The sequence below is a fragment of the Ictidomys tridecemlineatus genome, chromosome 12, assembly GCF_052094955.1.
Source record: "Ictidomys tridecemlineatus isolate mIctTri1 chromosome 12, mIctTri1.hap1, whole genome shotgun sequence".
NCBI classification, from domain to species: domain Eukaryota; kingdom Metazoa; phylum Chordata; class Mammalia; order Rodentia; family Sciuridae; genus Ictidomys; species Ictidomys tridecemlineatus.
Genome location: NC_135488.1, coordinates 33,481,932 through 33,504,634, shown reverse-complemented (window position 1 = coordinate 33,504,634; position 22,703 = coordinate 33,481,932). Strand labels below are relative to the sequence as shown.

Below are 22,703 nucleotides of genomic sequence, written 5' to 3'. Positions count from 1 at the left end.
AGATTTGCTGGATTCTATGGTGGGTATATGTTTGTCTTTTGAAAAACTGCCAAACTGTTCATCCTGATCCCTACCCAAAAGGCTACTAGAAGGAAATTATCTCTTTCTGGGGACAGCTACATTTAGTTACCAATGCTTGAGCAAGGTGCACAGACCATGAGATGAAGGAGGCAATTAATAACCTATTTATGTTGATTTTGATGGAAGTTACATCAATGGTCCATAACACTAGATGCTGACAGATGTCAGGGAACATTGAAGGTCCATGAAAGTCTTGATTATCAGCCCATGTGGAGTAGATTTGGGGAAAAAAAAGTGTAACATGATCAGATTGCAATACCAAATATATGCCACATATAGTTTTAGAGGTCATAGACTTCAGTTGACAGATTAAACTTAAATGATTGTACCATAACCTGAAAAAGTATATATATAAAAAAGTACTGGTCATCACCAAAAGTAATGGTGATGATTAAACACCACAAGTTGTCTGGAAGGTGCCCAAAGTCTGAAGTCAACAGTCGGCCAGAAGAAAATTATAGCAACTTTGAGCAGGCACCATAGTCTGGCCTTCATTGGCAGCCTCTGCAGAAATGTGGAGTCCTTCCATTTGTTCTGGGAGACTTCTTGTCATATCTGGGTTTGATAATAGATCCAGGCAGCAAGAGAGTAGCAGCCAGGCAGTGTAGACTCAGTGGGCACCTTGATTCTGGCTAGTCTCATCAGAGAGTGGGCCCTTCCTATGGGTTCCTACCTGATGGTCTTGGACAGTTTAATTACTGTGATTTCTTTCTGTAGTCACAGGTATGAATGAAGGGATGTCTTTAATCTGACAGACTTTAGTTTTCATAGTTGTAGACCAAATGTCTAGACCATTGGCAACAGTTCAATATTTAGAAAACAGGTAAGGAAGTTCATCAGAGAATACTGGCCATAGCTCTGTGAAGGGCTTTGGATTCTCTCTGCTGAGTAGACGTATCACATATGGTTTTGGTTTGGCAGAACTGGCACTGAGGTGGAAAAGTTACTGTAGTCCAGTGTGATTTGAGAACCTCCTCGAGTTAGTGAAATGACTCACTTAGCTGCCTGGGATGTCTGGTTTTCAGCAGAGAGATGCCTCATTTTAGTATTAAGTACAGTGCTTGTGGGGCCAGGCAGCTGTGTTCTTGAATATTCCATTTCGTTTCACATATTGTCACTCAGAGTCTGAGTGGAGCCATCCAAAATGGGAATCACCCTGTGGAGATTCACAAGGCCTTTATAAGTCAGGTATTCAATTTGGATAAAAGCCCGATGGAAAACTGGAAGTTGCTTTTCTAAAGTGATGGACCTAGTATCCATACCAGGGAATACCAGGCAGAAACTCCCTCCCTTCACCAGAGTTTCTCATCAACAAAATCCTCAGTTACGGAAATATATGTCTCAAAGTGTTTGTGAGGGGTGTGGAGAGCCCAAAGTACTGAGTGGCCAGAGCTATGCCACTTGCGGTGAAGCCTGTTGGATGTACCTCACTCCAAAGATACTACTTTAAGGGGCGGCCAGTAATAAAGGACCAACTGGGATCTCAGATGGATCGATATTGTCTTCAGCACCCCAAGAGCTTAACAACATCTTTGAGATCCCTTTTGGTGGTAGTAAGGGGCAAATAGACCCCAGTCTTTCCTTGACTGCTAGAGTGATTAAACAGTGTATTAGTCAACATAGCATCAAGAAACTTTGCTTGGTATCAGGCCTAGAGATTCTGCTGCAGTTTACCAGCCAGCCTCAGTGGCATTCAGGGCTTCTGACTTGCCAATGTACAGCACACCATCTCCATGGTGAATGTTTTGGACTTTTTTTTTTTAAGAGAGAGTTTTAATATTTATTTATTTATTTATTTTTAGTTTTCAGCGCACACAACAGCTTTGTTTGTATGTGGTGCTGAGGATCGAACCCGGGCCGCACGCATGCCAGGAGAGCGCACTACCGCTTGAGCCACATCCCCAGCCCAAATGTTTTGGACTTTTGAGGAAACAGGCATTTGCACTGAATCCTGACTCACCCATTGGCACTGATAGGACAAAAAAGTACAAGTGCATAATCTAGAGGTTCCTCTATAACATGCAGATACAGGAAAACAACATAGCAACATGAAGTCAACCTAGGGCCCTCTCACAAGGTCACTTCAGCTTCCCTCCTCCACTGCAAACCCATGCTGACACTGTAGAATTTGGGTTTTCCATTCCCACAAGAAATCAGGTATGCTGTTTAGATGTCTTTCCAACAGTCCTAAAAATTTGAATCCTTGATTCTTCAAGTTTTCTTCCATATCCAGATGGGAGCATATGGAATTCTAGTCTTCCTTCAGAAAGTCAAACCTCTGCCCCAAACCTCAATCTTCTTTTTAAAGCAGAGGAACAGAGCACATGGAGGAGGAAAGATGGGTTCATGGTGCAGAGGGAGAGAATGGCTCCATGCTGGTCACAAGGCATGATGTTACATTTCGTTTAGAGCTGAGTGGTGACTGCTTGAGGCAGAATCAAATGAACTTCTTGAGTTCCTGACCTATGAAAAGCCCTACTATGCTCATGGCTAGCACCGTGTGTTTCAGTTGTATAACATCTTGAAAAGGTTGTCCACATAAAAACCTGAGAGTTCCTCTGCTTGAAAGATGATCAGAAAGGTGAGAATTCCATGAAAAATTGCTTTTAACCACTTGTATCCTGTGACCTTAGTAAATTTTAAACTTACTTGTCAGGTGTAAGAGGATTTATTTCCGAGGTTCTTCCTTAGGGTAGTTTTTTGTTGGTTTTGTTTTTCCATTCTACCTGGTTTCTTATGGGGATGGAAAAGCCGAATCCAACTGACAGATCAGGAAGGGTCTACCATGACCTTGTGGGAGCATCCTTTCAGTTGACTCAGTGTCCTTTGCCTTATTGATTTTCCTGTGTCTGATAGTGATATAGTTAATCGTGTCCTCTGTGAAGAGGGACAGTTGTACTTTTTCTTTCCAATGGGGATGCTTTACTTCTTTTCTCTTTTTTATCCCAGATTTAGACTTCTGATATTGAGCTGAATGGGAGTGTGAGTGCATATTCTCGTGTTGAGCTGATCTGTGGAGAGAAGCAGTCTTTCACCATTGAGTGGGATGTTAGTTGTAGGTTTGTTGTGGCTGCTCTTTATAAAACCTCTGAATCTGCACTTAATCATCATTATGTCCATAGTGTGAACATTAAATGCAAGTCTAAGGAAGTAAAGAGAAGACTTTCCTCAGTTCATTGCACTTCAGCAAGTGCTTCTCATTTTATCATATCCCCTTTGGCTCACTAAGTGACCCACTCCTGCTTTAGGTACTCTTAGGTGATATTTTCATTTCACTTATGTCTTATATAAGTGTGGCTCCAAAAGTTATGTTCTTGTTTGTTTAGGCCCTTGTTCCACTGTGGTAACATGTCCAAGGACATGGCATACCTTCCATTAACCTATCTCTGTATCCATGTATCTATCGTTACATCCAACCATCTCTCTTCTCTATCCCAGACGTCTCCACATCCATGTATATCCATCATCTGTTTCAACAATTGACAATATGTCAGCAAATTTTTTTACTTCTATTTATATTTGCTACTCCTCTAAGTTTCCATATTATTTAGAAATAAGTGCAAGACAGTAAACGAATGGTAAATGAATGGAACTGGAGACTAACATACTAAGTGAAATAAGCCAATCCCCAAAACCAAAGACAGAATGTTCTCTCTGATATTCAGATGCGGACTCATAAGACCCTCAAAAACAATAGAATAGAGGAAGGCACTTTTGAAAAAGACCTCTTAAAAACCTTTCAAAATCAGAGTTTTTAGGAGAATTGGGAGGAGAAGGCAGTGGGTAAGTGTCGTCTGTCGGGCAATTGGTGGAGTGGTTAATTCCAAAATTTCTGAAGCTGCATCAGGCTCAATAAGCGCTCCTCCAGGCTGCAGTTAGAGATCACAGTGCCTTTAACTAATTGTGGGTATAGGCCCTCCTTTGAGGTTGGGACGTCAGTATGAATACTGGGGCCAGAGACAGTTCAGTTCTCGCTACCAAAACAGGCACAGAGTCTCACATTCTGAAAGCAAGTTCCTAGCTACATTCTGCTGTTCTCTTACCAGGGCTGTGGCTCTGCATTTATCCAGTTTTCCAATGTGGATGACACAGAGGCTTCAGTATACTGTCTAGAAATAATTCTTATTTGTAAAATTGAGTAGGTAATGCAAAATCATCGTACATTGTTAGTAGTAAGGGAAGAACTAAGAACAACAACACTAAATAACTACCAAGGAAACAGCTAATATAGGAAACCATATATCTTAAATTCTCTTTAGTATTCCCAGAAATGATTGAGGCTATATAATACCCTCAAATATTGTGGGCTACTCTGAAAAAGAAGTACTAAAATAATAAGAAATGATTCTTCAAAATTAAAACAGAATAGAAAAAAAAACCTTAAATGAGTTATAAATAGTCTAGATGTGGCCAAATTCAAAATATGCTACAAATTAAAGTCCCAGCACTTAGTTCAGAAAGACAAATTGTTGAAAATTATGGAGCAGAAGTTAGGAGACATTTGTTTTTTTTTTCAGTAAATATTTTGAATGCTTATTAGTGGCTCCTGCCCTCAAAAAGTATAATTTAGTAAAGAGTAAGAAATAAAACATTACAAAATGAGTATATCAATGGAATTATGATAATTTTCTATAAGGTACAAGTACAAAGAGTTATAATGTTAATAATAATTGCAATGTACATGATTTTAAACTGTGCCTACAACTATTCTCAGTGAAAGCTTCAATATATTAGCTTATTTAATCTGTAGCATGATCCTATGAGGTAGATTCTCTTCATGAGGATGTCAAGAACTGTGAAGGGTCTGGATTTTGCTTTACTTTCAAGCTACCAAGTTGTAGGAAACCTGGCAAAAGATGTGAGATTTCTGCGTCAGAGACAAAGGACTTTATTACTCAAGGCACAGCATGTGTCATAGATTTCAGATTCACAAATACACATGCCATGGTCTTGTGCCATAGCTAAGGAACACTGAGCTCAGGAAACCAAATCTTCTATATTGGCTCCAGCACACCTTCTGTCTTCCTGAGGGGAGATACCATCATTATCATATGGATGATAAACAAAGCCACTCCTTATGCTAGAAGCAAAATAAAGAAAGTGTTCTATACAAATATTCTTAAAAACATAACATGGAGCAAAGATGTACAGAAATGAGAGTGACCCTTACGGAATTATCTCCCAACAGAAAACGGGAAGCACAGAGAGACTGAATGATGGTCTTAGGCCCCCAGTGAAGAAGTACCAGAGCCAAGATCCAAAGCAGTCTACATAGACCATACTCTTCACCAGGGGTTGTCAACCCAGGCCTGTTTTTTTTATGACTAATGAATCAAGAATGTTTTTCTGATTCATAAAGGACTGTAAAAAAAACAAATGATATATGATAGGGGTTGAATGAGGCCAACAGACATTAAAATATTTATATAAAATCCTTGCCAACCTGTGCACTTAAGTGGAGCTCCTGGCTACCCCTCAAATGGTTAGAGCAGTGTGTGTGTGTGTGTGTGTGTGTGTGTGCGCCCGCGCGCGTGTGCAGCGTCTATTCTGTGTTTGAGGGAGTGCAAATAAAGAAGGCATGAAGTGAAAATTGAATCAGGCCTTGAAAGGTGAAGAGGAGCTGAGTAAAGAGAGAAGAGCAAGCAGATTGCACAAGGAAAAAAGTTTCTCTGAATGAAGAAAAAACAATTTTAGACCAAAGCTCAGAAATTACAGCCACCACCCACACTTATTCATACTTCATACCCAATGTGCTTGTTGTCCCTGAGTGTTCTGCACTGAGCCAGTACATGGTTCAGGAGGAATAGATATGGGACAAAGTCTTCTGGGGCAAGTGGCAGAAATGTGGCCACTTCAACCACTGCACTCAGACCAGAAGCCTTGGAGTCCTTCTTGATTCCTGTCTTTTTCCTTGCTCTACAATATATAGGACTAATCCTAAAATAGCTGCTGAAACCAACTGCTAAGTCTTTCCCTGCACACTACTGCAGTCCAGCCACAGTTAGGAAAGCCCCCTGAACGGATCTGTTTTCACACCACCTGCTCATTTTGTCTTCCATGCTGCCATCAATGTGATATGTTTACAACTCAAGTCACATGATGCCATTCTCCTGTCCCAAACCTATGAATGTTTCTCAAAACATGTAAAAGTTCCTCGTGTTCCTGCCCACTTCTTCAGCCTCATTCGTTAGCTTTTCTACTGTTATTCACTTAAGTTTCTCAAGTTCACCTCCTTGGAGATGCATTCTCTGATGGACCTCATCCCTATGATTCTGTAGACTGAACACTGCTTTATTTTCTCCAAGATAACCCTTCTTAAAACATTTCTTTGTTTGGTTTATTTATATAACATCTCTCTTCAGCCTTCCCTAGAAGGAAGGATTCCTGAGGGCAAAGGTTTGGTCTTGTTTAGAATTCATTCTGTGTCTGGGGAAGTGTTTGCTACATTACATTATGAATGGGGGTGTCAATGCATATTTGTTGAAAGAATTAGCACATTAATTTATAAGCCCCATGCGAAAGCATACCATGTATCTCCTATGATTAAAGAAAACCTCAGCAATGAGATAGATAAGCTGATCCTATCAGTGACAGAAGTTGGCAAGAACCACCCACCTGGCTTTTCAAACCTTCCATAAAGGAAGTAGCTAGGGAGGAAGAGATGTGTAGATATTTGGCCAGAGACCTGGTGTATCACTGATCAAATCACACCTTGTGTTTGTGGCTGACACTTGTAATTGGCATGAAATGTGGATTGCTTTGGGTCCCAGCCACCGTATAAATCCCTTTGAATGACCTAACATATGGTGGAAGAGACTTCAAGGATACCTGGGAACCTGCTAATTATAACCATTTCATTTATTTAGTCCAAATTTTTATATAGTCTGAATTTTTTCCTAGACCTTTAAAGGACTCCAAAAATAACCAGCAGAGGGCATTAGAAATTTCTGAGATAGCATCAGTTAAGCTCACATTTTAATTTAAGAATTTTATATACTTGTTGAGAGATGGCTTTAAAAAAAAAAAAAAATCTAAAGTGGATTCCACACACAATGTCTCCCCCAAGTGGTTCTTGTTGTGTTTGCAGTTCAAAGCACAGACTTCCTATTAGGACTTTGAAGTTATGACTCAAGTATTATTTGGAGTAGAAAATGTGTACTTGTCAGTATGAGAGTAAAATTCTATTTATTCAAGTTCACTATAGATGATTCTTTTTTCTCCAACTGAAGCCAACCAATCCACTGTGTAATCAACTTTACCAGTTCCTCTTTGTAGTCATTACGATTTGATGGTGGAGAAGAAAAACATTTGTTTATTCAGATGAAGTGCAAATCACAAAATGTGTTTGAGACAAATTGAAGTGGGAATTGGGCATTAGTTTTGGGAAGGGGAAGGAGCAAGTGTGTGGACATGAAAAGAGGTGGTGAGGTGGGTCACAGCTTGCTGATCAGAGTAGCACATGATCATGACAGGGTTGTTAGAAAGGCAGGACTTCCAGTCATTCATACTAAACCAACATTTCATTGTGGATGAGCCACTATCTATTGATATAATTGGGCACATTTCTTAGTAATTTCAACAATGATGATCTCCGATGCTACAAGACTTGGCCACTGTGTGCTTGCTTTTAAGATACAGTTAATTTTTCCAATAAACAACCTTTTGTTGGTATTCAGATTTTACTCAGTCGGCCATGTACCCTTCTATGAAGATGAAAATATTAAGTTACAGAATGATAACTCCAGGAGAGGTATAATTCTATCTTGAAGATAATTGACATATGAATTCATAAACTTAGAGATTTTGTTCAAAGCATTCAAGGAGTACTTGTTTATGTTCACATGAAGTACAGCCACACAGAGATCTTTATCAAACTAAAGGATCTTATGTGAAATCATAGCTATAATTTAATTTCTTTAACAATTCTAGGTTGACTTTTTGGTTTAATCATGTGGGATTGTCCATAGTTATAGGACCAAGTTCAAACTTAGATGACTTTGTGTTTAAATTGATTTAGCTTTTAATATGCCTGAAGAAAAAAGAAGCTGTCATGCCATTTTTGTGAGGTATTTGTTTGTTTGTTTATTTGTTTAATAATCAACTAAAGATGAGAAAGGAGTCAGAGAAGCCACATGGTCTAGATCAGGTGCTGTAAGATAAAATTTGGTCCTGCTCTGCATATTCCCTAAAGGATTGACAAAGAAACAGAACTTGGGTATTGTAGCACTCGGGAAGGTTTCAGACACAGTGATCATCAGGCAGGGTGCCTCTTCGGGGTTGAAATATAAATACAGAGCAGGTGTAGATGAGGTAATCTTTAACCTCCACTTGTAGGAGTGATAATGAGCTGCTGACACCAGTCAGACTCACATCTTCCAGTGATTGGGGATTGAGTAGATAATCCCACAACTGATTCCTAGTAGATGTGGCCCTGAGATAGAATAGGAAAAGTGAGGAGAAGCTATTGTGTGTTAAATTTCAGTCCAAGTAGACTGCATTACAGAGTGTCTACTCTGTACTAAGCATGGTTTTTGCACTAAGCATGGTGCTAGGCTCCATGGAGGGAGGGCCATTCGATTGTAATTGAGACAACAATTCTCACTTATTGAACTAGCAGTCAAGACAGGGTATATGTAAATAAACACAAAATACTGTTTTTAGGCCTAAGAATGAGAATGGCTTTCAGATGTTGCTAACCCTGGGAGACTAATATCTATATTGGTTTTGCGGGTTATATCTTTATGTGAGTATCCATTTTTGAATTCTTCTTTGGGATCCTGACTGATATGGGTGACAGAGAACTTGGCTTGAGGAAGAGAAAGAAGTCCAAGATGAATAGAGAACAGTGACAAGTGGAGCAGTGCTAGGAGGTGCAGTTGGAGAGAGTGGGCCAGGCCGCTCAGGCATTGAATGTTGAGCTAAGGAGTTTGGATTCCCTTTGAAATCAGAAGACATTGTGTTGCTTTAAACAGGAGAAACATGATATTACACATGTTTTAAGAAGATAATCTGGCTTTTTTGTGGAATAAAAAAGATCTTGGGATCAGGTATGGGGGAGTGGAAGCAGACACTCGTTAGTAAGTGTGGTAGTGATCAGCGATGACAGTTCTGTGGGTGGGGGTGACTTTAGAGAAACTAATAAGGTGTGATTGGATTGGGGATAAAATTTGAAGTTTGTGCAAACTGTGAGCTACAACTATTCTAAAAGGTGTTGTGTTGTATGGGAGAGTGAGGCTCAACAGACAAATACTTTTCTGATCTCTATTCTATAGAAACAAGATCTCACGGACATAGCTAGGAAGACCATGGGTCCCTGTGCTGGCAACAATGGACTGGCATTGCTAGCAGATCATGCTGAATCACCAGGCCCTGCCAAGCCCTTGACACATCTATGAAAGTTCTTTAAAAGCAGGTACAATTGCATAGGATATCTAAAGAACCCCATTCCAAAGACTGCATGTCTTTCCTGTCACTGGGGTGTAATTGCAAAGGATATTTTCTTCCTTGTGTAGACATAGAATATTCTATAAGCCAGAGAGTGAACATTTTAACCTAATTGGTATACTACCATGATTATCTAGTGAACAAAAGATTCATGGACGTGTAGTAGAGGTCCGAAGACATCTGCACTGAAGCAATACTAAACAGCGTTTGTTTGGTATTTCACTAAAGCTGTCCAAGTCATGTTGACATCTAAATGGGAAAAAACTCAATCATTCCACTCACTCTCCTGTACAACTTAAAGTCTTAGACTATGTGATGAACACACAGACACCAGACTAGCCTTCAGTCATTTTTTCCCCCACTGGTTCTCCTCTAGTGAACTATATACACAAATTAAGAATGGGTTATACCCTGAGATTTGTAGGTCTCCTGACCCTCCCAAGTTTCATTTATATTTAGTTGCTCATGTCCCTTCAATAAATATTTTCTCTCCCTCACCTGCCAGGTGTATTTTCTTCTCATGCGAATGAGGCCTCTTCTCTTCCCTGTGCCTGCCCTGCTCTCAGTTCCCTCATCCTTTTCCTGCAGATCTGGGTTAAGATAGGCAGAAATAAGCAGGTCATCAGGCTTGAGTCACAGTTGTTTGAAATTCCTGGTCTGATCATTCCCTGCCATCTGAGTCTGGCTTCTGATAATGCTCTGTCTCCACAAGCTGTGATTTTTGCCTTATAATTTTTTCTTGAAATCTGGACATGATGTGTCCATTAAAAGAATTCAGGTACATAGGCCTTGAGTAATATGTAGGTGAGATGAGGGAAGGGAACGTGCTGTGGTCCTAGGATTGTTCCTTTGTGTTTTGGTGAGCATGTGCTTCTGGACTGTGATCATCCTCAGTGCAATTTACTTCCTCCAATGCCCTGTCCCCTTAGGTGGTGCACTGTAATTAGAGAGGACAGGAGTTGTGAAAATCCTTTCCTCCTCAGGGAAGGTTGGAGGAGCTAGAGTTCATGATCTCCCTTCTCCTACACGCCAGGATCGAGGAGGCTGAAGTTGCAGTCTTCCTCTTCTCCAGGTCCGTTGGGCCCTGAGGATGATTTTATTTCTCTTTCACTGCATTTAAGTTTGAATTAATCTGATGTGTTTTTATTTGTAAAATGATGCTCCCACTAGTCATTCAGCAGTCTAGAGCGGGTGGCCTAGTGATTCCATTCATTCAAGTTAAATTGATGGGACACTGATTTGTGTGTCAGGGAGTCTGCTGCCTAGCTAGCCAAGAGAATGGGGCCTTGGGGTGACTGGGTTGAGTAGCTGGCCAGAGGCCTTCCTTGTCTTTTTCTGGTTCCCTATTGCATATCAAACAGGTTGGTGCTATCAGCTGACCAAAAAGGACAATTACTGGGAAGTCCCAGGGTATAATTTTGAGAAAGTCAAAAAATGAGATCCTTTCAATTCTTCTATTTCATCCTCATTAACTTTGCCAGTTGTATTTTTAAAACCTCCAGCTAACATACTATATATATATATATTTTTTTAACAAAGAAGAGAGAGAGAGAGAGAGAGAGAGAGAGAGAGAGAGAGAGAGAGAGAGAGAGAGAGAGAGTTTTTAATATTTTTCAGTTTTCGGTGGACACAACATCTTTATTTTGTTTTTATGCAGTACTAAGGATCGAACCTGCACATGCCAGGCAAATGTCTACTGCTTGAGCCACATCCCCAGCCCCATACTATATATTTTTCCTGTTCATTTTGCTCAGCACTAGAGAGTAATTTTCACAAGGACAGAATTTCATTTGGTTCGCTTGCTTTGAACTGTACTTAGAACACTGCCAAGAACACAATGGGCCCTCAATAAGTATTTTTGAATGACTGAATGTCTTTGATATATGGAGCCTTGTGTAAAGTGGCTTCTTTACCCCATCTGAATAAATTCTGTGAATTTTTTACTTTATCAACCAGAATTCTGGAGGCAAATTGGGAGAATTTGCTCAAAGGCAAAAAAAAAAAGGAGAAAATATTATGTCATTATTAATTTTCTTACATGCAAAATGGAAATGGTAATATTTGAATTAATATGGTAATATTTGAATTAATATTAATAATAATAAATTAATATTAATTAATATTAATAAAAAGTTTGGTTTCAGATCCCAAACTTCACTTTTAAGTAGTGGCTAATGAAACACTGTTTTGTTTTGTTTTTAGAGGAAATAATTTTTATATGTATATTACCATAAAATTACAGAAGATAAAATTTCAAGAAGAGACACTCTTTACAAACACAAAAGATAAATCTAGAAAAGATTTGTTAGGCATTATCACCGAGAACTACAAAATATTACTGGACACTATACAGAATTATCTTTCATGTTAAGCAGTTGATTAATTTTTAAAACAATAGCAGAAAAAGAGAAAATTGGGGGAAGAATTTAAATGGCACATTTCAAAAAGTCTATTTAAATTGCTAGTTAATGAGAAAATGTACTTTATAGCATTAGTTATCCCAGAGCTATGATCTGATGCTGATAGCTACTCATGAGAATGACCAAAGTTAAAAGCAAAACAATAGTAACTTTTTAACACTAATATTCTCATATAATTCTAGTAGGGGTATAAATTGGTACAGTCCCTTGAAATTCTGTTTTACAGTATCCCCTAAAGCTGAATGCTTGCATGCTGTATGACCCAGAAGTTCCACTGCCAACTGTTTATGGACCAGAATGTTATACCTATAGTCAGAAAAAGATACGTACAAAAATGTTCAGAGCTTTGCTGTTCATGTGACTTCAAAGTGGAAGCAACTCACGTGTTCATCACTAGAGTGGGTAAATAAGTTTTGGATATTCATACAATGCAAAACTATAAAACAATGAAAATATGTCATGTATGGCTATTTCCAACTCCATGAGCAGAAGACAGACACAAGAATATGTACATCATAATTACATTTATATAAATTTTATATAAATAAAAAACTAATGTATGACTCTAATTTATGTTTACTTATATTAACATTAATTGTATCTATTTTGATTAGCATATCTAATTTTGATTTTTCTCTTTTAAATTTCTTACGTACATGAAAATAGTGGCATGCTTTACAATCATAATTATCCATTCACAGCACAATTTTTTGTAACTCTGTATATAAAGTATGTTCATACTAAATTATACCATTATACATGAGCTCTCTTATTATTGTTATTTTTTGCATTACAATTCTTAATACACCTTTATACCACAATTTATCATATCTCTGTTTGTATATAAGGTATGTTGACACCAAATTCACATCTTCATACATGTATTTTGTATAATGATGAGTGTCTCCTTCCACCATCCATGCTTCTCCCTCCCTTTCCCTCCCACCCCTATTTTCTATCTAGAGGTAATCTTCCTCCCATGCTCTCCCTCCCTAACCCATTTTGAGTCACCCCCTCCCTTATATCAGAGAAGACATTCGGCATTTTTGGGGGGATTGGCTATTAATAATAAATTAATATTAATTAATATTAATAAAAAGGTTAGTTTCAGACCCCAAACTTCACTTTTAAGTAGTGACTAACGAAACACTGTTTTTGATTCACTAGTTATTTCTTAAATACTTCTTTTCACTGAATAGTTCATCAAACATATTATTTTTCTGACCTACAGGAAACTCCCCAAGTCCTCTGAAGTAAATGTAAAGTTTTTTAAAAAATAATTTTCACCAAAAGAAATATGAAAACATTTCCCCATGATAGAGGAATAAGGTGGATCATGATTTCAGTAGGGCATGAAGAATAGTTTGCCATGGATTCTGCCTCCTAAAATACCTTTATCTAGAAATTTGTTTTCTAATTTCTTTCCAATAAGTTCTGCCAGATTTCTGCCCAATTCTGAACTTCATGCTCTGCATTCTATGATCAGAATTAAGAGAAAAGTAAGGATTTGATATAAAATAATCAGCATGGAAAGAATATTGAAAGGGACTAATGACAATAACCAGTAATATATGATGAGTTAAGAAAAAAGAAAACTTATCTCACAAATTATTAACTTTCCAGAAATGATTCATTTTTCTTTTGGTACTGAGAAATAACCCCAGGGGAGCTTTACCACTGAGCTCATCTTCAGCCCTTTTTATATTTTATTTTGAGACAGGGTCACATTACGTTGCTTAGGGACTCACTAAGTTGCTTAGGGACTCGATAAGTTGTTGAGGTTGGCCTTGAACTTGTGACTCATTTTGAACATGGCAGTGAATACCATATTGTTTTTATTAATTGGGAAATATGAAGCATTTTTTATTCTTAGTGTGAAAGCATCGACCAGGTAGGGTCATTGAAATGTTCACCAGACAATGACGTACAGTGCCTGGTCAAGGTTTCACTATGGAATTGTGTCTCATGCTCTGTCCAGAAGTCCTTCTCTGCCCAGGGCATCTAGGTCAGCTAGACAGCTAAGGGGAGATCCCATAGTGCTGACCCAAAGGATGTGTTTCTGACTTTGAGAGACGTGTCCCCAGTCCATGGCAGTAATTCTGTCACCTGGTGGCAGGAGGCCAGGAGAGATTTTCATGTGTCTCAGGAGGCACAGTGACTCTGGAGCCCAGCTTGATCTGGTGTTGAGGTGTGATAAGATCAGTTCCAGCATAGCCACTAATTAATTGATCATCAGAGGGACATACAACCCTGTGACATTACTGTGGTTGGGGGAATCCCCTGAGGAAAGGGAAAGTAGAAGGGTCTAGCCTGACCACTGTGTCTGTGGTAGGCTTCTGCTCTAAACCATGAATATCAAATGGGCTGAATTTCATTGGGCTCACAGAATAAGACACAATGAATACTGAGAACTGTAAGCCATGTGTGAACTGTGGTCAAGCGACATTCTAGAGTGTGATCATATAAATATTTTGAAAGGCTTTAGGGAGTCAGAGTTTAGGTTACCTGTTGTAATGCTGTTTCTTCTTGGCACTCATAAAGAGTTGAATACATTCCTATATACATATCCTTTCTGACACTGCTTTAATAGTAGGATAGTTGAAAATAGTTTCCTGGGCTGGGGTTGTGGCTCAATGGTAGAGCACTCGCCTAGCACGTGTGAGGCCCTGGGTTCTATCCTCAGCACCACATAAAAATAAATAAATAAAATAAAGGTTAAAAAAAAGAAAATAGTATCCTTATTCTAATTTTAATAAGCAGACTTTTGTTGCTGACATCCTTGGTCTGTCACATCTAGTCCTAGAAGAAGAAACTGTTAGTAAGCTGCAAGTCACCATCAAAGTATTCCTTGATCTGGAATCTGAACTGTGATGCTCATTCAGATCCCCTGGGAATTATAAAACTACAGATTGTGACTTACCAGGGCTGGATGGGTGCTAACCACCCAAGCAGCTATTTTGTGAAGCACCTGTTGACTCAAGGCTTTTGATGATGAATTCATGTATGGAGACTGTAATTCTTTATAGATCTTTGCATTTGGTGAGTCACAGAAAGTATCTGAGATGATAATCATTTATAAACATGTCCACAAAAATCTCATTTAGTATGCATAACAGATCTTGGATGGGTAAATATTGCCATTTCCATTTTTGCATTTAAGAAAACTAATAATGACATAATATTTTCTCCTTTTTTTTTTTTTTTTGCCTTTGAGTATCCCAGTATCTTGATCGAGCATTATTGTTGGTAGGTAGGATAGCAAGAACTTGAATTCAGGGATTTTCCTATCATGTTTCAATCTATTGTTTTTAATGGATTGCTTTTAACTTATGAAGATTTGCGTCCACTACATTTTTAGCTTTTGACAGTCTCAGCAGTGGGCATCCAGGTAACCCTCAACTCCTGGTCAGCACAGACCAGGCTCAAGGAACGTGAGGATGTTCCTTGTAAAAATGCTTAAACACGATATGTCAGTGATGTACCAACAGGTGGAATTTCTGTGTCAAAGGATGTATGTTTACTTCTTTGACTAAACTCTGCCAGGTAGCTCTTCTGAATAGCTCAACATGGCTATACTTTGCCAGCATTTTATTATCTAGGTTTCCCCCTTTTGTATGTTGAGTACATACAAACTGATAGTACACTGTTTTTGCTGGTATTTTTCTTAGCATCTCTTCAAATGCTTTTCACTTTGGAGGAGAGTGTCTTGTGAAAATGAGCTTCCTCTGAATCTTTCTGCTCATTCCTTTACTTGACATTATCCTTTTCTTATTGTACATGTACGTTCTCTGGACTTGTTGGATTCTTTGTCCATTACAAGGAAGACAATATTGGATTGTTTGTCCATTATGAGGACTAACAGGTCCTCTGGAACTTTTAAACAATTAGTAAAATTCTTAAACAATCAGTGAGCACAGATTGGCCTACCATTTGGGGAGGAAAAATGTTAGATGATATATTCAAAACATGAAGTCATATTTATAATAAAGTAAAACATGGGCTGAGCTAAAATATATCCTTAGGATCTTAAATATTCTGTAATAAATCTGTATTCCTTGAAGTACAGCATTGATCATCTCTGGGTAATGAAATGGAAGTAAAGGTATCAAAGCAAATGACCATTTGTTAACAATTTTCTGTGGTTTAGTTTAAGTGATAAAGTTGTGATATATATTAATTAATGGATAAAATTGGTTGATAATTGTTTAGGTATAATTTAGGTGCCATCAAACTGAGGTTGTTGGCTGTGTGTCAGGTTTCTGAGGAGAGCTAGGAATGTTTAGTGACATGAAGCCATCACTCTGGAGACAACCATCCTGGTATACCTGCAATCTGAGTACAGTCTTGAAGAGACAATGTGTCTGGTCTCTCTTCCTAACCTTCAGGCTACATGTGTACATTTGAGAATGGTTCCAGCCATTTTCTTATCCTTTGGGTCATTCCCCTCATACCTATGAGACAGTTTATAGGTGAGGCCTTAAGAATAACCAAATATTCCATAACAAAACCTTGTGATTTGTGTAATATAAGATATAATATATTCACTCAGAAATTCTATTTTAAGTTACTTGCATCTAAGTTAAATGAAACATATTTATAGGCATCCTGGAGAAGACAAAAATTTTATCTCTGTTATCATCATTATCATCTATCTGTTTCATTTATTTATTTTTTTACTTGAGCTAAATTCACAAATTGGCAGCCCATTTTATTAGATATAGAATTGGACACTATTTAAAATTACCTACCTTTAACTTTTAGATATTTTTACACTAATACTGGATTTTTGCACCTTTAAAAAACACAAGATCTAGGCCCATGAGCCTCAAGGCAGTGGTGAGCTAGAACATGTTTTCATTTGGCATAGCCCTTGGCACGCCCTGAGGTCATCTATTCAATCAGCTTCCATACTCCTGCTGCCTCCCTGGCTTTCGTAAGTATCGCATACAATATTGGAATTGGGGACCCCAGTATACAACATTGCACTCTCTGACTATTACAAGTCCCACTATTCACTTAGCCATGCCTGACATAGCCAGCAGTATTTTCTTTTTTTTTTTTTTTTAAAGAGAGAGTGAGGGGGGGGAGAGAGAGAGAGAGAGGGAGAGAGAGAGAGAGAGAGAATTTTTAACATTTATTGTTTAGTTCTCGGCGGACACAACATCTTTGTTGGTATGTGGTGCTGAGGATCGAACCCGGGCCGCACGCACGCCAGGCGAGCGCGTTACCGCTTGAGCCACATCCCCAGCCCAGCCAGCAGTATTTTCAAGCAAATACTGTGAAAAGTTCAATTCTATATGCTCTTTTCCAAAACAGCATTAGGCAGGAACACAGCATACATAAATATTAGAAATTCATTATTAATACATCTAATCCAATGACAAGTTTACACTTTTCAAATACACTTTTGATTTTTTTTTGGGGGGGTATTACTTATAGGGAATTATACCAGATATGTAATAGGGAAATGAGAAATTTTTTGTCAGTTATATTGTTTTACTGCTTATTTTTACAAATAAAGATAAAATACTTACTTGTTCTGGTGCAGGTGTTTTCCTGCATACTAGGTATACTCTGCTGTTGGGATGATGCTGCATATTGTGCTTGGCACTTATATTGTACTTAGTAAATGATAGGAAGTCAATACTGAAGTTAACCTCTTGTTTCTAGCAGCCGTGCTGAAGATCCTTGGTGTGCCACTTTCTGCAATACATAGCGCTCTCTTCAAGTTCCTTATTGACTTCCTTGTTCTCAGAACCATGGTCTCCTGCTCTTTGAAAGTGGCCAAGCATTGCTCCGTGAATGTGGAAGACGGTCATGTGGAAGGCTCCAGGGAGGAGGGATCATGTACTGTAATCCATGTGCCTGTTTAATGACCTGTTTTTTCTTCTTTCGTTTTAAGGGATACAGTGCCTTCAAACACTTCTGTGAAGCTGGGAATACAGACCTCTACTTCACCTTGAAGGAAGCATTAATGAATCCTTTCCAGAAGACATGAGAAGAGAGAGTGAGCCTCTGGTATCATGCAGGTTCCTTGCATTGCCCATGGGCTAGAGGAGAGAAGAGTTGCTTCAAGAGATTTGATCCCCTTTTTCCTGAAAAGTTCCACACGGAGGTGAGTCCCCAGCATGTTTAGACATCATTTCAGACATCTTTGTTGATGGAAATGAATCACACCCCCTGATGATGTGGAAGAGCTAAAGATATGTTTGCTATGAATTTTCTATTTCATTTCTCAGGGCCTGAGTCAAGCCAGCCATTGTGCTGTCAGCGCATGAGCTGCTGGTCAAATGTGAGGAAGTGGTCTTGCTTTATGAAAACACCACCCTGATTCAGTGAGCCAGAGGCAGCCTGCAGTCCCTGTTTTCCTGTAAAGGCAGATTGCTGTGGATGGCCTCTGGCCTCGTCATGCAGCCCTGCTCAGAGTAGGGGATTGAGGGTCCAGGCAGATCCCTAGTTCCTTTTGACCTTTATTGCCATTGGGCTGCCCCCGGATCCTTGAACTCTACCTGGTCTTCTGGCCTGGGTCAGGGGATGTGAGGTTTGGAATCCCCCTCTGTGGCAGGATCCCAGGCCCCCCAGCCACTCGAGGGCAGCATATCCTTCCCTAATTTTGTTAGAGGGGGAGGATTCTCCCGCCCATCCTCATCCATGCTCATCCCACATTTTGTAGCTTGACACCTGAGGACCTTTATTCATTGACTTAGTGGTTAGTGATGATGGTTATTGAGACTAAGTGACTCTTTCAAGTCACATCACTTGCATGGTAGGGCTAGAGCATGGATCTTCCTAATTGATTTCATGGGACTTTCTCATGGAAACTGGGACTGCGTAAACACACACTCTACATTTGGAGTGTCTAAATTCTTAGCACTGCCTCCTTGGCAAGTGTATCTTGTCTTCTACATGGGAATTTCACTTTTTTTTTTTTTTTTTGGTTTGTGGAGGTCATGCAGAAGGGATTTCATTTGAAATAGCCCAAACAAGAAATACCAGTTGTCTTTTTCGCACATGGATGTGTGTAGTGAACATCCCTTTCTGTGTGCTTGCATGCGTTGCTCCTTTGAATTTGTTGAAGAATGGTTGGCTGGGGAGCAAGGTAACGAGAGATGGATATCAATGCTTGTCCAGTATTCTGAAGTGAAGAATGTATTGAGGATGTGAAGGCTTTTCTAGCCAGTTCCTATGGCTCAGTCAGGGATCAGTCAGAGGATTCTGTCTGGTAGACTCTTTGGAGCAGATATCAAGTGACCTTGTCATACCCTGTCCAGCACTGAATGCTAAGCTTCAGTGGTTCATTTCAAGCATTTCCATGAGTCTGTACTGTGTTCTCTTGTATCCAAGCAGTTCCTGACAAAAAAGGAGAAGAAAAATTCAAGGTTTGGTGATTGATTATTTATATAAATATTATTTCAATCAACTTTCTATAATACAAAATTAACTTTACACTGGTCAAATTTCATATGTTGAGGAAATAATTAAAATATCAGGAGGGGGTGAGAATTTGCAAATCAAATATGTTTTATTTAAAAAATAAAGTGCCAGACGTGCACACCTGTAATTCAGCCTTAATAATCTTTAGTTCCAGCCTCCAGGTGGCCAGTTCCATTAGGGTGTGTGGAAGCACACTGTCCTGGGCTCCCCTTCTGTTCAACAGACAGCAGTCCAGAGGCAGTGGGGAGGTAGTAGGACATGAGGAGGGGAGGAGCTCTCAGGATGGGAAGAAGGGGCCACTTAGGGACTCACTAGGCATGGCCTGAGGCTGCTGGCCATGGTGCATGCCTGAGCACACTGAGTGGGACAGATCCGTGCTCTGTGTCCCTCTACACTCCTATGTAGGCTGTGTTGGCAGAAGATCAGGGAACTGGAGTCATAAGTGCTCCCAGTAACACAGGTACCGTCTGCCACAATGTGTGCCTAGCCCTTTCCCCATCTTCTTACTTGGTGCTTGTCTTGCCTCAGGGCTGAGACCGTGCAGTCATCAGAGTGTATCTGTGGCCCAGATCCAACCTGCCTGGCCAACATGCTGAGACCTTCAGGCAGGTCCTGGGCTGCTGCAACCAAACTGAGCCATCTGGGTGGCCTACAACAGAAGAAAGCCTTCCCTTGAGATCCAGAGGCTGAACACAAGGCCGGTGTGGGCTGTTTCAGTGCCACACTCGTCACAGGGTCTAGGGGAGTGACCCCCAACTCTGCCAGCCTTTGTCCACTCTCTTCTGCTGCCCACAATCTGTGGTTCCCATAGGGGAATCTAGTCTCTGCCTCAAACCTTACACAGTCTGTTTCCCCAGGTCTCCCTAGTCTTGGGGTCCAAACACCCCTCTTCTTTCAAGAACACCACATATTGGATTTAGGGCGGTTGATGCTGTGTTTCATCGTGTGAGCTCTTATTACCTTGAGCACTGTGCAAAGACTGTTTCCACACAAGGTCACACCCACTTTTGGGTGGACAAGAATTCAGGGGAAACTATTCTATCCAGTCCACTTGCCTTTCTTCATATCTCTCCCCAGTGAGGCTTCCTGGTATTTGTTGTCCTAATTCCTGTCATGGCAGGTTCCTTCCTTATGTCTGAGAGGACCTTGTGACCCTGAATTCACACATTTTCTGAATCACCAACATTCTCCAGAGTTCTCCATGGGACTCTGCAGTGTTTTGATTGAAACCCACCCTCTGACCTGTAAACACGGTCTAGTCAATTGGATTGACTCCCTTTGCAGTAAGTTATTCTTTTGGATTCCTTCCACAGTAGGCAAGTCCTTGGATCCTCTCCCAGAAAGTCTTCCAGCCTTAAGGTCAGATGTGTCCAGATGGTGACTTGAAGGACATCAGCTCCTTTAAGCCCTTGTCTTGGCTTCATTGTTTTTTCCCCTCAATGCAAAGCAAGAAAGAACAGTTGGCCCTGTACCATCCTTCTCCATCCAAAGTCCCCACTCGCTGCAAATCAAAAATATCAGGGAATCAATTGTGTCTCTATGGACAGATACTTCTCCCGTCATTGTTTCCTAGATTATGTAGTAAGACAGACAACTACAGTGCCCTTTCATTGTATTAGGTGTCAGAAGTCATGTAGAGATGACACTACAGGAAGAAGATATGCATTGTTCTGCCATTTTTGTAAGAGACTTGAGCATGTGTGAACTGTGGTGTTTTCAGTGGTCTTTGAACAAATCTCCCATGGATTTCCTGTGACATTTCTGATTTCTAGACTTGAGTGTAAGTCAGCCCCATGGGGATGTGGTAGGAGGGCAGTCGGAGCTGTTGTGCAGAACCTCAGTAATGACTTGTAAGGCCACGTGCAACACTGCAAGCAGCAGCAGAGAAGGGAGCCCTCTCCCCATGTGTTAAGCTTAACTCTTTTCTTATCCAAAATCATGACTTGTAAACTTGCAGAAATTGAGTCATCCCAAGAAGTTGGGATGTTCTGGGGAGCACGGGCTGTCATTCTATTTGGTCTCTTTGATATGATGTGCTAGCAGTTGGGGACTTGAAGTTGTGCTTAGGCCATGGAGTCTCCTTCCCTGGGAAGGGGCTTTTCAAAGCAGCCCTTGTCCCTGTTTTACCTTCTGCCCCAGGAGGACACAACAAGAACGTCCTCAGAAGTTGGCCCCTGATCTTAGACATCCAGCCTCCAGAATTTGAGAAATAAAATCTGTGCTCTTGTATTCTGCTATCACAACACAAACAATCTGAAGACAAGTAAATCAGCAATCTCTCTAATGCTTCCATTGTGATAATCTACACCAACATCCATTTTGTAATTGAACCATTTTTGAAGTACACAGTTTAGTAGCATTAAGCATGTTCATATTGTTGATAGCCATCACCACGATCCATCTCTAGAACTCACATTGACATACTCTTGCCATTAATACTGAATCCTACTCCCCTCCCCAGGCCCAGAAAAAGAACATTGTACTTTATGTTTTTATAAACCTGATTATCAGGAATATGAGACAAGTGAAATTCTAGAAAATTTGTCTTTCTCTGAACACCAACATTTTCAATGGATGCAGTTTACCCCAACTCCTGAGTATACCAGGTCCACTGCCAGGTCTGCTGGCATCTCATTTGGCCTCTCAGTGACAGCAGTACTGACTGTGTGCACATAAGCTGTCTGTCCATGTCAGTGGGCAGCTGTATCCCAGGATCTAGGGTCTTGGGTCCCACCCAACCTGGAGGTTCCCTCCTCTCCCAGGTCTTTGACCCCCAGGTCTTTGCAGGCCAGTATGCACCAAGGCCCTGTGCCTGGTGGTTTCTGTTGTTGACTAGAGGATGTGTTCTGAGCCGGGAGTAGGGCCGTCTGTGGCATAAAGGACTCTGGATTTGTGTGGCCAGGCATTGTGTCGTGGGTCATGATGGACTACAAGTAGAAGCAATGCCTGATTCTCCTGGGATCTGAGTGGGCCAAGCCTATGTATTGAGAATTGGTGTGACCTCCTAATAAACAGGATCCCGGAGGAAAGGGTAAGTCCAGAGCCAACAGAACCTCAGTGTCTTTAAGAGCACTTTTGGGGTGGGAGGCCCGGAAACATTGATGTGATGACTCTGATGCAAAGTCACAAGCTTCGAATCCAGGTAGAGGTGCTCAGGAGCAGCCTGGGATGGCGCGTGGATTACCCACCTCCACACACCTGGGATATCCCAGGGCTCTAAACAGCACAGCTGCCTGTCCACACTGAGGGCATCCACTGTCCCTTTGCATAGAGTACATTGGTCCCTTAGCAACTCCACCTAAAGCCAGCTCTGAACCCAGAATC

General features: G+C 40.3%; 1 long non-coding RNA gene across 8 annotated transcripts in view; it reads left to right on the top strand.

The window, feature by feature from the left end:
* Positions 1-22,703, top strand: part of LOC144369209 (uncharacterized) — a 40,001-nt gene that overhangs the window by 2,316 nt on the left and 14,982 nt on the right. For all 8 annotated transcript variants that reach the window (XR_013428695.1, XR_013428694.1, XR_013428692.1 and 5 more), the window contains exon 3: positions 17,848-18,060. This is a non-coding gene — a long non-coding RNA (uncharacterized LOC144369209). The remainder of the gene's footprint in view (positions 1-17,847; positions 18,061-22,703) is intronic.